General features: G+C 46.6%; 3 long non-coding RNA genes across 3 annotated transcripts; all 3 read left to right on the top strand.

Moving 5' to 3' along the window:
- Positions 1-202: 202 nt before the first annotated feature.
- On the top strand, positions 203-2,392 carry LOC136631516 (uncharacterized). The gene is made up of 3 exons (XR_010793042.1): positions 203-373; positions 2,078-2,144; positions 2,225-2,392. It is a non-coding gene; the product is annotated as an uncharacterized lncRNA (long non-coding RNA).
- Positions 2,393-4,575: 2,183 nt separating this feature from the next.
- Positions 4,576-6,742, top strand: LOC136631514 (uncharacterized). The gene is made up of 3 exons (XR_010793040.1): positions 4,576-4,695; positions 6,429-6,495; positions 6,576-6,742. It is a non-coding gene; the product is annotated as an uncharacterized lncRNA (long non-coding RNA).
- A 9-nt stretch (positions 6,743-6,751) lies between these two features.
- LOC136631515 (uncharacterized) lies at positions 6,752-15,517 on the top strand. The gene is made up of 3 exons (XR_010793041.1): positions 6,752-6,871; positions 15,305-15,371; positions 15,452-15,517. It is a non-coding gene; the product is annotated as an uncharacterized lncRNA (long non-coding RNA).
- The last annotated feature ends 74 nt before the right edge of the window (positions 15,518-15,591 follow it).

The raw sequence follows: 15,591 nt of genomic DNA, 5'->3' as shown, positions 1-15,591 counted from the left end.
TACATAGGGTTGCCAATACTTTTGCACTTAGCATTGAATAATTGAGTTGTGACCCTTTTACTTTTCTTTTTTAGGATTAAAGAATTTTCATGACGAAGTTCAAGTTTATACGACACCGGGAAGTTGGAGAAATAGTGGGAAGTCAGTGAGTGAATGAATGAATGAATGAGTAGTCGCGTTCAATCAAGTCTCAATGGATTTTATTAAGAAACTAAAGAACAAACAGCATTGATTGTGACTGGTTACATCACCTCCTATTGGACACTTGTGGTATAATGTCCGAAAGGTATCATATTCCACAACGGCCAAGAGGTGAAGACTCAGTCTAAGTTGAAGGTCTCTCTACCGGGAATGTGATCTTCTCATCTCCAATGTAGGTCCTCCTCCAGTGAATTGGCTGTTGGGCGATCTCCTTCTAGCTGTTGGGTGATCTCCTTCTGGCTTTTGGGTGATTTGGTTGTTGGGCGACCTCCTTCTAGCTTTTGGGTGATCACCTTCTGGCTATTGGGCGATCTCCTTCTGGCTGTTGGGCGATCTTCCTTTGAATTAGCTGCTCTGCAATGTTCTTCTGGCTCCTTCTCTGCTGTTTGAACTGCTCTTCACTGTGTCATGGAATATATTGGTTAGTTTTCCATTATGATGTCACAATTCCTTTTTGACATCATCATTTCAATGCATTGTTACAAAGTTAGTGTAGAATGCGTGTGGGCTAAAAAGGGGAGGAGCTTACTGGCTTACATCAAACAATGTCAGAGTTCTCGTGCAGCCTGTTTATACAGGCAGATGCATCGTTGGCTCGTTTAAATGAGGAATCGTTCAGTCGTTCACATTCGCTATACAGGTGACTGAGAACGACTGAATGATTGATATTTAAACTGAACGATTAATGAACGAGTCAATGATGATTTTTATGCCTGCATAAAATGAATGATGAATGAAAATAAATGATCGCCGTTTAGACATTGACTGCGTTTTTCACTCATTTGGATGATTGTTCCGTGTAAAAAGGGCCTTAAGTGGTAGAGGCCAGAAGAGTTAGCAGCATCACCTGACATTAATATTAGCCTCATGCCAAATTTCAAGTTAGAGACTTAGATTAGGTACATTACATAGGGGTGCACTTACTTTTGCACTTGGCGTCACAAATTGATTATTTAATGCTAAGTGCAAAAGTAACTGACCCGCCCACCCCCTATGTTTTGTAACTTACCAGTGTAGTACAAGCGTTTAAATTTGGCACAAGCATTCTTTAGGTCCTTAAAAGGAACTTGATTATACAATTCTAAGGTCAAGGGTAAGTGATCCCCTATGTCATATAACTTCCTGGTGTCGTATAAGTGTTAAATTTGACACGAACATTCTTTAGGTCCTACATAGGAAAAGTAAGGGGGTCACAAATTGAATATTCAATGCTCTTTACTTTTCCTATGTGGTACTTAAAGAATGCTTCTGTCAAATTTCATGCTTGTATGGCACCAGGAAATTATATAACATCGGGGGTCACTTACTCTTGCAATTAGAATTGTATAATCTAGTTCCTTTTTTAGGACCTAAAGAATGTTTGTCCTAAATTTAAACGCTTGTACGACACCGGGAAGTTACATAACATAATAACATAGGGGGTCACTTACTTTTGCAGTTAGCATTGAATAATCAAGTTTTGACCCCTTTACTTTTCCTATTTATGACCAATAGAATACTTGTGCCAAATTTCACGCTTGTGCGCCTTACGACAAGCTACATAACATATGGGGTGCACTTACTTTTGCATGCAGCATTGAATAATAAAGTTCTGACCCCTTTACTTTTCCTATTTTGGAACCAAAGAATACCCGTGTCAAATTTCACACTTTTATGACAGCGGGAAGCTACATAACGTAGGGAGTCACTTACTTTTGCATTTAGCATTAAATAATCAAGCTGTAACTCCTTTAGTTTTCCTATTTAGGACCTAAAGTATTATTGTGTCAAATTTAACGCTTGTTTGAAACCGGGAAGTTGCATAACATAGGGGGTACTTGCTTTTGCACTTAGCATTGAATAATCAAGTTGTGACCCCTTTACTTTTCTTATATAGGACCCAAAGAATGCTCCTGCCAAATGTCAAGTTTGTAGAACATCTGGAAGTTAGAGAATTACATTAGGTACATTACATAGGGTTGCCAATACTTTTGCACTTAGCATTGAATAATTGAGTTGTGACCCTTTTACTTTTCTTTTTTAGGATTAAAGAATTTTCATGCCGAATTTCAAGTTTATACGACACCGGGAAGTTGGAGAAATAGTGGCGAGACAGTGAGTGAATGAATGAATGAGTGAGTCGCGTTCAATCAAGTCTCAATGGATTTTATTAAGAAACTAAAGAACAAACAGCATTGATTGTAACTGGTTACATCACCTCCTATTGGACACTTGTGGTATAATGTCCGAAAGGTATCATATTCCACAACGGCCAAGAGGTGAAGACTCAGTCTAAGTTGAAGGTCTCTCTACCGGGAATGTGATCTTCTCATCTCCAATGTAGGTCCTCCTCCAGTGAATTGGCTGTTGGGCGATCTCCTTCTAGCTGTTGGGCGATCTCCTTCTAGCTGTTGGGTGATCTCTTTCTGGCTTTTGGGTGATCTCCTTCTGGTTGTTGGGCGACCTCCTTCTGGCTTTTGGGTGATCACCTTCTGGCTATTGGGCGATCTCCTTCTGGCTGTTGGGCGATCTTCCTTTGAATTAGCTGCTCTGCAATGTTCCTATGGCTCCTTCTCTGCTGTTTGAACTGCTCTTCACTGTGTCATGGAATATATTGGTTAGTATTCCATTATGATGTCACAATTCCCTTGTGACATCATCATTTCAATGCATTGTTACAAAGTTAGTGTAGAATGCGTGTGGGCTAAAAAGGGGAGGAGCTTACTGGCTTACATCAAACAATGTCAGAGTTCTCGTGCAGCCTGTTTATACAGGCAGATGCATCGTTGACTCGTTTAAATGAGGAATCGTTCAGTCGTTCACATTCCCTATACAGGTGACTGAGAACGACTGAATGATTGATATTTAAACTGAACGATTAATGAACGAGTCAATGATGATTTTTATGCCTGCATAAAATGAATGATGAATGAAAATAAATGATCGCCGTTTAGACATTGACTGCGTTTTTCACTCATTTGGATGATTGTTCCGTGTAAAAAGGGCCTTAAGTGGTAAAGGCCAGAAGAGTTAGCAGCATCACCTGACATTAATATTAGCCTCATGCCAAATTTCAAGTTAGAGACTTAGATTAGGTACATTACATAGGGATGCACTTACTTTTGCACTTGGCGTCACAAATTGATTATTTAATGCTAAGTGCAAAGGTAAGTGAGCCCCCCCACCCTCTATGTTTTGTAACTTACCAGTATAGTACAAGCGTTTAAATTTGGCACAAGCATTCTTTAGGTCCTTAAAAGAAACTTGATTATACAATTCTAAGGTCAAGGGTAAGTGATCCCCTATGTCATATAACTTCCTGGTGTCGTATAAGTGTTAAATTTGACACGAACATTCTTTAGGTCCTACATAGGAAAAGTAAAGAGGTCACAAATTGAATATTCAATGCTCTTTACTTTTCCTATGTGGGACTTAAAGAATGCTTCTGTCAAATTTCATGCTTGTACGGCACCAGGAAATTATATAACATCGGGGGTCACTAACCCTTGCAATTAGAATTGTATAATCTAGTTCCTTTTTAGGACCTAAAGAATGTTTGTGCCAAATTTAAACGCTTGTACGACACCGGGAAGTTACATAACATAATAACATAGGGGGTCACTTACTTTTGCAGTTAGCATTGAATAATCAAGTTTTGACCCCTTTACTTTTCCTATTTATGACCAATAGAATACTTGTGCCAAATTTCACGCTTGTGCGCCTTACGACAAGCTACATAACATATGGGGTGCACTTACTTTTGCATGCAGCATTGAATAATAAAGTTCTGACCCCTTTACTTTTCCTATTTTGGAACCAAAGAATACCCATGTCAAATTTCACACTTTTATGACAGCGGGAAGCTACATAACGTAGGGAGTCACTTACTTTTGCATTTAGCATTAAATAATCAAGCTGTAACTCCTTTAGTTTTCCTATTTAGGACCTAAAGTATGATTGTGTCAAATGTAACGCTTGTTTGAAACCGGGAAGTTGCATAACATAGGGGGTACTTGCTTTTGCACTTAGCATTGAATAATCAAGTTGTGACCCCTTTACTTTTCTTATATAGGACCCAAAGAATGCTCCTGCCAAATGTCAAGTTTGTACAACATCGGTAAGTTAGAGAATTACATTAGGTACATTACATAGGGTTGCCAATACTTTTGCACTTCGCATTGAATAATTGAGTTGTGACCCTTTTACTTTTCTTTTTTAGGATTAAAGAATTTTCATGCCGAATTTCAAGTTTATACGACACCGGGAAGTTGGAGAAATAGTGGCGAGACAGTGAGTGAATGAATGAATGAGTGAGTCGCGTTCAATCAAGTCTCAATGGATTTTATTAAGAAACTAAAGAACAAACAGCATTGATTGTAACTGGTTACATCACCTCCTATTGGACACTTGTGGTATAATGTCCGAAAGGTATCATATTCCACAACGGCCAAGAGGTGAAGACTCAGTCTAAGTTGAAGGTCTCTCTACCGGGAATGTGATCTTCTCATCTCCAATGTAGGTCCTCCTCCAGTGAATTGGCTGTTGGGCGATCTCCTTCTAGCTGTTGGGCGATCTCCTTCTAGCTGTTGGGTGATCTCTTTCTGGCTTTTGGGTGATCTCCTTCTGGTTGTTGGGCGACCTCCTTCTGGCTTTTGGGTGATCACCTTCTGGCTAATGGGCGATCTCCTTCTGGCTGTTGGGCGATCTTCCTTTGAATTAGCTGCTCTGCAATGTTCCTATGGCTCCTTCTCTGCTGTTTGAACTGCTCTTCACTGTGTCATGGAATATATTGGTTAGCATTCCATTATGATGTCACAATTCCCTTGTGACATCATCATTTCAATGCATTGTTACAAAGTTAGTGTAGAATGCGTGTGGGCTAAAAAGGGGAGGAGCTTACTGGCTTACATCAAACAATGTCAGAGTTCTCGTGCAGCCTGTTTATACAGGCAGATGCATCGTTTGCCCGTTTAAATGAGGAATCGTTCAATCGTTCACATTCGCTATACAGGTGACTGAGAACGACTGAATGATTGATATTTAAACTGAACGATTAATGAACGAGTCAATGATGATTTTTATGCCTGCATAAAATGAATGATGAATGAAAATAAATGATCGCCGTTTAGACATTGACTGCGTTTTTCATTTATTTGGATGATTGTTCCGTGTAAAAAGGGCCTTAAGTGGTAAAGGCCAGAAGAGTTAGCAGCATCACCTGACATTAATATTAGCCTCATGCCAAATTTCAAGTTAGAGACTTAGATTAGGTACGTTACATAGGGGTGCACTTACTTTTGCACTTGGCGTCACAAATTGATTATTTAATGCTAAGTGCAAAAGTAAGTGAGCCCCCCCCACCCTCTATGTTTTGTAACTTACCAGTATAGTACAAGCGTTTAAATTTGGCACAAGCATTCTTTAGGTCCTTAAAAGGAACTTGATTATACAATTCTAAGGTCAAGGGTAAGTGATCCCCTATATCATATAACTTCCTGGTGTCGTATAAGTGTTAAATTTGACACGAACATTCTTTAGGTCCTACATAGGAAAAGTAAAGGGGTCACAAATTGAATATTCAATGCTCTTTACTTTTCCTATGTGGGACTTAAAGAATGCTTCTGTCAAATTTCATGCTTGTACGGCACTAGGAAATTATATAACATCGGGGGTCACTTACCCTTGCAATTAGAATTGTATAATCTAGTTCCTTTTTAGGACCTAAAGAATGTTTGTCCTAAATTTAAACGCTTGTACGACACCGGGAAGTTACATAACATAATAACATAGGGGGTCACTTACTTTTGCAGTTAGCATTGAATAATCAAGTTTTGACCCCTTTACTTTTCCTATTTATGACCAATAGAATACTTGTGCCAAATTTCACGCTTGTGCGCCTTACGACAAGCTACATAACATATGGGGTGCACTTACTTTTGCATGCAGCATTGAATAATAAAGTTCTGACCCCTTTACTTTTCCTATTTTGGAACCAAAGAATACCCGTGTCAAATTTCACACTTTTATGACAACAGGAAGCTACATAACGTAGGGAGTCACTTACTTTTGCATTTAGCATTAAATAATCAAGCTGTAACTCCTTTAGTTTTCCTATTTAGGACCTAAAGTATGATTGTGTCAAATTTAACGCTTGTTTGAAACCGGGAAGTTGCATAACATAGGGGGTACTTGCTTTTGCACTTAGCATTGAATAATCAAGTTGTGACCCCTTTACTTTTCTTATATAGGACCCAAAGAATGCTCCTGCCAAATGTCAAGTTTGTACAACATCTGGAAGTTAGAGAATTACATTAGGTACATTACATAGGGTTGCCAATACTTTTGCACTTAGCATTGAATAATTGAGTTGTGACCCTTTTACTTTTCTTTTTTAGGATTAAAGAATTTTCATGCCGAATTTCAAGTTTATACGACACCGGGAAGTTGGAGAAATAGTGGCGAGACAGTGAGTGAATGAATGAATGAGTGAGTCGCGTTCAATCAAGTCTCAATGGATTTTATTAAGAAACTAAAGAACAAACAGCATTGATTGTAACTGGTTACATCACCTCCTATTGGACACTTGTGGTATAATGTCCGAAAGGTATCATATTCCACAACGGCCAAGAGGTGAAGACTCAGTCTAAGTTGAAGGTCTCTCTACCGGGAATGTGATCTTCTCATCTCCAATGTAGGTCCTCCTCCAGTGAATTGGCTGTTGGGCGATCTCCTTCTAGCTGTTGGGCGATCTCCTTCTAGCTGTTGGGTGATCTCTTTCTGGCTTTTGGGTGATCTCCTTCTGGTTGTTGGGCGACCTCCTTCTGGCTTTTGGGTGATCACCTTCTGGCTATTGGGCGATCTCCTTCTGGCTGTTGGGCGATCTTCCTTTGAATTAGCTGCTCTGCAATGTTCCTATGGCTCCTTCTCTGCTGTTTGAACTGCTCTTCACTGTGTCATGGAATATATTGGTTAGCATTCCATTATGATGTCACAATTCCCTTGTGACATCATCATTTCTCGCTCGTGTCATTGGGGTACACAGCAAAGACCGTGGGATATAGCTTCTGCCACTAGGAGGCGACACTAAGCACAAAAAGTTAGCCCCGCCCTCTGGCTATATCCCTCCTGCTGACAGCAGGCTAATTAGTTTTTAGCTTAGTGTCTCGTAGGAGGACGGTCGTGCCCGTTAGGGCTGCTTTAAGGGCCAGGGTTAGATGGAGAGGCAGGACGCTCCCCATCAAACCCGAACGGAGAGGAGGGCGAACAACCTCGGGTTTGTCCAGGTTGCTTCTTGCCCGGCCCGCCTCAGAAGGAAAGGTGGCACATCCGGGTCGTATATATCCGCATGTGGCCCGCCAGCGTGAGCCCCCCTATGTTTGGTGCAGAGGTCCGCATCCCCTTCCCATGGGCAGGCGATGTTACAGGGGTAGGCTGCTGGAACTGGGGAGCCGCCTTATCTTCCAGCAAGAACGCAGGAGGTAAGTATGCGCTGGCGACCCCCCTCCCCTCCCCTCCCCTCCCCTCTCCTCTCCCCTCCCTGGCTCTCCCAGTATGTCGCTTTTGCATGCGTACCTTGTGGGCTGCAGCGAGGCGCAGGGATAGGCGCAGGCGGACAGGCTCCTTTTCGCGGGGGTTGTATCCGCTATGTATGGCTGCGGATATTCAGGGCACTGGTTTCAGGCACAAGCCGGCGGGGGGGCGTGGCCTCGTAGGCATGGCACCTCAGGCGGCGGCAGCAACAACTTCAGGATGCCCTGGTCTTCCGGCTCCCTGCATGGGCTCCCGGCAGGAGTTCCTGCGAGGCAGCCCCGGGCGAGGCAATGCCGGGAGCGGAGGGGGCGTGGCCACGCCCACATGACGTGTGGGGGCGTGGTTTCACGGTGATTCCTCCGTGGGGGCGTGGCCACGCCCATGTGACGCTGGGGGCGTGGCCTCGTGGCGTGGGTGCGGCAGAATGCTGCCTTCATTGACTCCATGTAGGGGGCGTGGCCTTATCGGCAATGCACGCCGCCCTGCCCCTCCCCCTTCCTCCCTCAGCACAGGTGAAGGGGGATGACATCAAAGAAGCAGCCTATTGGGGACAGCGCGCGCCAGGACTTAAAAACCTCCCTGCTGCTCCACTCCTTGCTGCCTTTTCTGCTCAGCTTATACGCTGCACAGCTCAAGCTTCAGGAAAGAAAGCCCTTCAGCACCTGCAGTCTCCCAACCCAGCGGCTCCCCGGACCTCTTCGGACCTCGGCAAGGACCTGGGTAAGCTCTGCCTGGCGGCTAGCTCCCCTCTTTCGCTGCGTATCCCTCCTGCTGGCGGTTGGCATAGCAGAGGATAGCTCGCAGTTTTCTTTGCCCGGTGAAACCCCAGCACCATGTCTGACCCCAGAGCCCTGGAAGCTGGACCAGGGACAGCAAGAGTAACGCACTTTGCTTGCTCACGCTGTAACCTAAAGTTCGCATGCGGACAGGCTGAGCCCTTTTGTAGAGATTGTTCCCCTGCGAAACAGGCGGCTGGGCAGGGCATCCCCCCCGCAGTTCAGCCCCCAGCTGTGGCCGAGCCGGAATGGGCCCGCTCCTTGTCAATGGCGGTGTCTGACCTCACTCGGGCATCTGGCGCAATTTTGGAAAGGTTAGCGCAGGACGCCTCCGGTTCATGTGAGGAGTGTGGCCGTAGACGTAAACGGGTCAGGCCTTCGGACTCACGGCGGCCCTCCCGATCACCATCCTCCTCGTCGCTTTTGCGCTCTTCTGGCACTAGGTCGCGGCGCTCGTCGGCAGAAGAGGATGTTTCGGACGAGGAATGGTCTGAATCTTCCTCAGACTCTGTTGTGGAGGAGGATCAGGTCCCAAAATTTTCTGCGATGGTGGAGAGCTTAGTGGTTGCGGTGCGTGACACTTTTCAGCTCACTGAACAGGAACCATAGGCATCTGGAATATCGTTTTCTTTCAGGCAGCCTAGACGCTCTCCAAAAACCTTTCCTCCTCATGAGGACTTTGACAAGGTCCTATCTAAGGAGTGGAAGGCACCGAATAAGCGTTTTTCCAAGATAGGTTACTTGGACGGGAAATATCCCTTCCCGCAGGACTTAGTGGAGAAGTGGTCGGTCCCACCGCTAGTGGATCCACCCATTTCGCGCCTGGCTAAGCACACGGTGCTACCCACGGCAGAGTCCTCCTCCCTCAGGGATCCCAAGGATCGAGGAGTCGAGGCCTTAGCAAAGACCGTTTTTGAGGCGGCAGGGTCAGCTCTTAGGCCTGTGTTTGCCTCGTCCTGGGTCAGTAAGGCTGTTACTGACTGGGCAAAGCGGTTACGAGAAGGAATCCTCGAAGGGGCAGCGTCCGAGGATCTGGTGGGCATTACACACCAGATTGAACAAGCGGGCATGTTTCTCTGTGAGGCCTCTATGGATACAGCCAGGCTGGCGGCCCGAGCCTCCGCGGCATCGGTGGCGACTCGCCGGACCCTATGGTTAAAATCGTGGGATGCGGACGCTTCCTCCAAGGGGTCGTTAATCAGTATGCCCTTTGTAGGATCTCGTCTGTTCGGCACCAAGCTAGACGAGCTAATCTCAGAGGCTACGGGGGGAAAGAGCTCGCTTTTGCCGCAGAACCGTCCAAAACGGTCATCTCCGCAGCACAGACGTTTTCGTTCCTATCGCCGGACGAGTCCTCGTAGGGTGGAGAGGAAGGGTCTACAGGAGCGGGAACAAAGGAAGGTTCCTTCCTTTAAACCAAAGTCCTCTTGGCGGGGGCCCCAGCCCGCAAAGGGTACCAAAAGCAAGCCCTCCGCATGAGGGACTGCCCCCACCTGTTTCGGACAAGGTGGGGGGACGGCTTCTCCAATTCAGCCAGGTCTGGTCGTCTCAGATCTCAGACACTTGGGTACAGGAAGTCGTGTCCAAGGGCTATGCGATAGAGTTCCTTTCACAACCGCACGACCGCTTCTTTCGGTCCAGAACCCCGGGGGACCCATGGAAGGCAGCAGCTTTTCTCGGAGCGGTCCGCTCTCTCTATTTACAGGGGGTGGTGGTGCGAGTGCCCCCCGAACAATACTTCACGGGGTTCTACTCAAATCTTTTTGTGGTCCCCAAAAAGGACGGCTCCGTCCGTCCGGTTCTGGACCTAAAGAAGCTGAACAGGTTCGTAGCGGTCCGTCATTTCCGCATGGAGTCGGTACGAGCGGTCATCGCATCCTTGGAGGCAGGGGAATTCCTGTCTTCGATAGACATCCAGGATGCATATTTACATATCCCCATTTGTCAGGCGCACCAGCGCTTCCTCCGGTTCGCAGTACAGGAAGAGCACTTCCAATTTGCGGCATTGCCATTCGGGCTGGCGACAGCTCCCAGGGTGTTTACAAGAGTCTTAGCGGCAGTGATGGCAATCTTGCATTCCAGGGGGGTTGTTGCCATGCCGTATCTAGACGACATTCTGGTGAAAGCCCCGACCCAGCGGGACAACCTGGAGAGCCTGCAGATTGCCCTGGACACGCTTACCAGGTTCGGTTGGCTGATCAATTTCAAGAAATCGTCTCTTGTGCCAGCTCAACGCATGCAGTACCTGGGGATGTGCTTCGACACGGCACGAGGTCGAGTGATTCTCCCGGAAGCAAAATGTCAGCTGCTTCAGAGGCAGGTGCGGTCCCTTCTATCGCAGCGACCGGTGGCGATCCACCATGCGATGAGGGTTTTGGGACTGATGGTATCGTCTTTCGAGGCGATTCCATTTTCCCAGTTCCACTCCCGCCCCCTGCAGTGGGCGATACTGTCAAGGTGGGACAGGTTAGCACGATCCCTCGAGCGGAAGATAAGGATTCCGCCAGGTGTTCAGCAGTCGCTCCAGTGGTGGTTGGACTCGCCACGTATCCAGCAGGGCAGGTCGTTCCTGCCCCTGCAGTGGCAGGTGCTGGCTACAGATGCCAGCATGACAGGCTGGGGGTGCACGCTGGGGGATCTGGTAGCACAGGGAACCTGGTCCACGCAGGAGTCCTGTCTCCAGATAAACGTCCTGGAGCTGCGAGCAATACTCCGGGCCTTGCAGCATTTCGTGCACCGGCTGGAGGGAACTCCAGTGCGAATCCAGTCAGACAATGCGACCGCGGTGGCTTACATAAACCATCAAGGCGGGACCCGCAGCAGGGGAGCCATGAAAGAAGTAGAGGGAATTCTGTCATGGGCCGAGAAACATCTTCCAGCGATATCGGCAGTCTTCATTCCCGGGGTCGAAAATTGGGCGGCCGACTTCCTCAGCAGGGAGGAGGTCGACCCAGGAGAATGGGGGCTACATCCCGAGGTATTTCAGGAAGTATGCCTAAGATGGGGTCAGCCAGATGTGGACCTGATGGCGTCTCGCTTCAATCAGAAGCTTCCAGCCTATCTGGCCAGGTCAAGGGACCCCAGAGCTCTAGCAGCAGATGCGCTAACGGCTCAATGGACGGGGTTTCATTACCCCTATGTCTTCCCACCAATTCCTCTCATTCCACGGTTGCTCAGGAGAATCAGGAAGGAAGGGCTACCTGTGATTCTCATAGCCCCAGATTGGCCGCGAAGAACGTGGTACGCGGAGCTCATGGACATGGTAGCAGACGCGCCCTGGCGATTACCCCTGCGAAAGGATCTTCTCTCTCAGGGTCTCCTCTACCACCAGAATTTAGCTACACTGCGTTTGACGGCGTGGCAGTTGAGACCGCGGTACTGAGAGCAAGGGGCTTCTCAGACCCAGTTATCCAGACTATGATTAAGGCTAGGAAGCCGTCGTCATTGAAGGTATATCACCGGGTGTGGAGAACATTCTTTCGCTGGTGCGAGCAGAAAGGGGCGCACCCGATGCATTTTTCGTTGGCCCGTCTCCTGTCGTTTCTCCAAGACGGGTTGGGCTTGGGCCTGAGCCTCAGCTCCCTTAAGGGACAGGTTTCGGCTTTGTCAGTTTTGTTTCAGCGACCTTTGGCTTCAAGGTCGGCGGTGCGCACCTTTTTACAGGGAGTTCCTCATACGGCACCCCCTTTCCGGTCTCCGGTGCCACCTTGGGACCTTAACCTGGTTCTGGATGCCTTGCAGGCCCATCCGTTTGAACCATTAGCGGAGGTACCGTGGCGCTTGCTATCCTGGAAGGTCGCTTTCCTTGTGGCAGTTACCTCCCTTCGTAGGGTTTCGGAGATTGCGGCACTATCGGCAAAGCCACCCTTTACGGTTTTTCACCAGGATAAAGGGGTTGTCCCGCGGCAGCAAGTGGGTCTATACACTTCTGTATGGCCATAATAATGCACTTTGTAATATACATTGTGCATTAATTATGAGCCATACAGAAGTTATAAAAAGTTTTTTACTTACCTGCTCCGTTGCTGGCGTCCTCGTCTCCATGGAGCCGACTAATTTTCGCCCTCCGATGGCCAAATTAGCCGCGCTTGCGCAGTCCGGGTCTTCTGCAGTCTTCTATGGAGCCGCTCGTGCAGAATGCAGGCTCCGTGTAGCTCCGCCCCGTCACGTGCCGATTCCAGCCAATCAGGAGGCTGGAATCGGCAATGGACCGCACAGAAGAGCTGCGGTCCACGGAGACAGAGGATCCCGGCGGCCATCTTCAGCGGTAAGTATTGAAGTCACCGGAGCGCGGGGATTAAGGTAAGCGCTCCGGTAAGCTTTCTTTACCTCCCTGCATCGGGGTTGTCTCGCGCCGACCGGGTGGGGGGTTGAAAAAAAAAAAAACCCGTTTCGGCGCGGGACAACCCCTTAAGGTGGTGTTGCGACCGGTGCAATCTTTTCTCCCAAAGGTGGTGTCTACCTTTCACATTAATGAGGACATTGTACTGCCATCATTTTGTCCAAAGGCGGTTCACCCTAGGGAACGGGCTCTGCACACCTTAGACCTAGTCCGCGCTCTAAGGACATATTTGGACCAGACAGCGTCCTTCCGGCGCTCGGATTCCCTGTTCGTGATACCGGATGGTCCGAGACGGGGCCTTGCGGCATCAAAGGTGACTATTGCTCGCTGGATCCGTTCAGCAGTGGTGGAAGCCTACCGGGCCAGGGCTGAGGCACCGCCATTCCAGGTGACGGCACATTCCGCCACAGCAGTGGGGGCGTCATGGGCGGTAAATCACGGTGCCTCAGTATCACAGGTGTGTAAGGCAGCTACCTGGGCATCCCTGCACACCTTTTCTAAGTTTTATCAGTTACATACGTTTGCGTCAGCCGACGCTTCGCTGGGTCGAAAGGTTTTACAGACGGCTGTAAACTGACCGCATGCGCTTATGATATATTTGTACCCACCCTTGGGGACGGCTGTGGGACGTCCCACGGTCTTTGCTGTGTACCCCAATGACACGAGCGACAAAAGAGGATTTTTTACTCACCGTAAAATCTCTTTCTCGTCTCGTCATTGGGGGACACAGCACCCGCCCCTCTTTCTTTATATGACACAGTGGTGGTCCTGGACGGACTCCGGATTCTGTAAGTCGCACATGGTGCTGCGTGTTTTTCATTACAGTTAAATTTTTTGTTGATGTGTCATATGACTAACTATTGTTGTCTCTCTGTTCCTGCATGGCTATTCCAACTGCTGGCATGACAAACTAATTAGCCTGCTGTCGGCAGGAGGGATATAGCCAGAGGGCGGGGCTAACTTTTTGTGCTTAGTGTCGCCTCCTAGTGGCAGAAGCTATATCCCACGGTCTTTGCTGTGTCCCCCAATGACGAGACGAGAAAGAGATTTTACGGTGAGTAAAAAATCCTACTTTCAATGCATTGTTACAAAGTTAGTGTAGAATGCGTGTGGGCTAAAAAGGGGAGGAGCTTACTGGCTTACATCAAACAATGTCAGAGTTCTCGTGCAGCCTGTTTATACAGGCAGATGCATCGTTTGCCCGTTTAAATGAGGAATCGTTCAATCGTTCACATTCGCTATACAGGTGACTGAGAACGACTGAATGATTGATATTTAAACTGAACGATTAATGAACGAGTCAATGATGATTTTTATGCCTGCATAAAATGAATGATGAATGAAAATAAATGATCGCCGTTTAGACATTGACTGCGTTTTTCACTCATTTGGATGATTGTTCCGTGTAAAAAGGGCCTTAAGTGGTAAAGGCCAGAAGAGTTAGCAGCATCACCTGACATTAATATTAGCCTCATGCCAAATTTCAAGTTAGAGACTTAGATTAGGTACGTTACATAGGGGTGCACTTACTTTTGCACTTGGCGTCACAAATTGATTATTTAATGCTAAGTGCAAAAGTAAGTGAGCCCCCCCACCCTCTATGTTTTGTAACTTACCAGTATAGTACAAGCGTTTAAATTTGGCACAAGCATTCTTTAGGTCCTTAAAAGGAACTTGATTATACAATTCTAAGGTCAAGGGTAAGTGATCCCCTATATCATATAACTTCCTGGTGTCGTATAAGTGTTAAATTTGACATGAATATTCTTTGGTCCTACATAGGAAAAGTAAAGGGGTCACAAATTGAATATTCAATGCTCTTTACTTTTCCTATGTGGGACTTAAAGAATGCTTCTGTCAAATTTCATGCTTGTACGGCACTAGGAAATTATATAACATCGGGGGTCACTTACCCTTGCAATTAGAATTGTATAATCTAGTTCCTTTTTAGGACCTAAAGAATGTTTGTCCTAAATTTAAACGCTTGTACGACACCGGGAAGTTACATAACATAATAACATAGGGGGTCACTTACTTTTGCAGTTAGCATTGAATAATCAAGTTTTGACCCCTTTACTTTTCCTATTTATGACCAATAGAATACTTGTGCCAAATTTCACGCTTGTGCGCCTTACGACAAGCTACATAACATATGGGGTGCACTTACTTTTGCATGCAGCATAGAATAATAAAGTTCTGACCCCTTTACTTTTCCTATTTTGGAAGAATACCCGTGTCAAATTTCACACTTTTATGACAGCGGGAAGCTACATAACGTAGGGAGTCACTTACTTTTGCATTTAGCATTAAATAATCAAGCTGTAACTCCTTTAGTTTTCCTATTTAGGACCTAAAGTATGATTGTGTCAAATTTAACGCTTGTTTGAAACCGGGAAGTTGCATAACATAGGGGGTACTTGCTTTTGCACTTAGCATTGAATAATCAAGTTGTGACCCCTTTACTTTTCTTATATAGGACCCAAAGAATGCTCCTGCCAAATGTCAAGTTTGTACAACATCTGGAAGTTAGAGAATTACATTAGGTACATTACATAGGGTTGCCAATACTTTTGCACTTCGCATTGAATAATTGAGTTGTGACCCTTTTACTTTTCTTTTTTAGGATTAAAGAATTTTCATGCCGAATTTCAAGTTTATACGACACCGGGAAGTTGGAGAAATAGTGGCGAGACAGTGAGTCAATGAATGAATGAGTGAGTTGCGTTCAATCAAGTCTCAGTGGATTTTATTAAGAAACTAAAG

Source organism: Eleutherodactylus coqui, chromosome 6, assembly GCF_035609145.1.
Source record: "Eleutherodactylus coqui strain aEleCoq1 chromosome 6, aEleCoq1.hap1, whole genome shotgun sequence".
In the NCBI taxonomy this organism is placed as follows: domain Eukaryota; kingdom Metazoa; phylum Chordata; class Amphibia; order Anura; family Eleutherodactylidae; genus Eleutherodactylus; species Eleutherodactylus coqui.
Note: the sequence above shows the minus strand (reverse complement) of the source record. Positions and strands in the feature narration are given on the sequence as shown.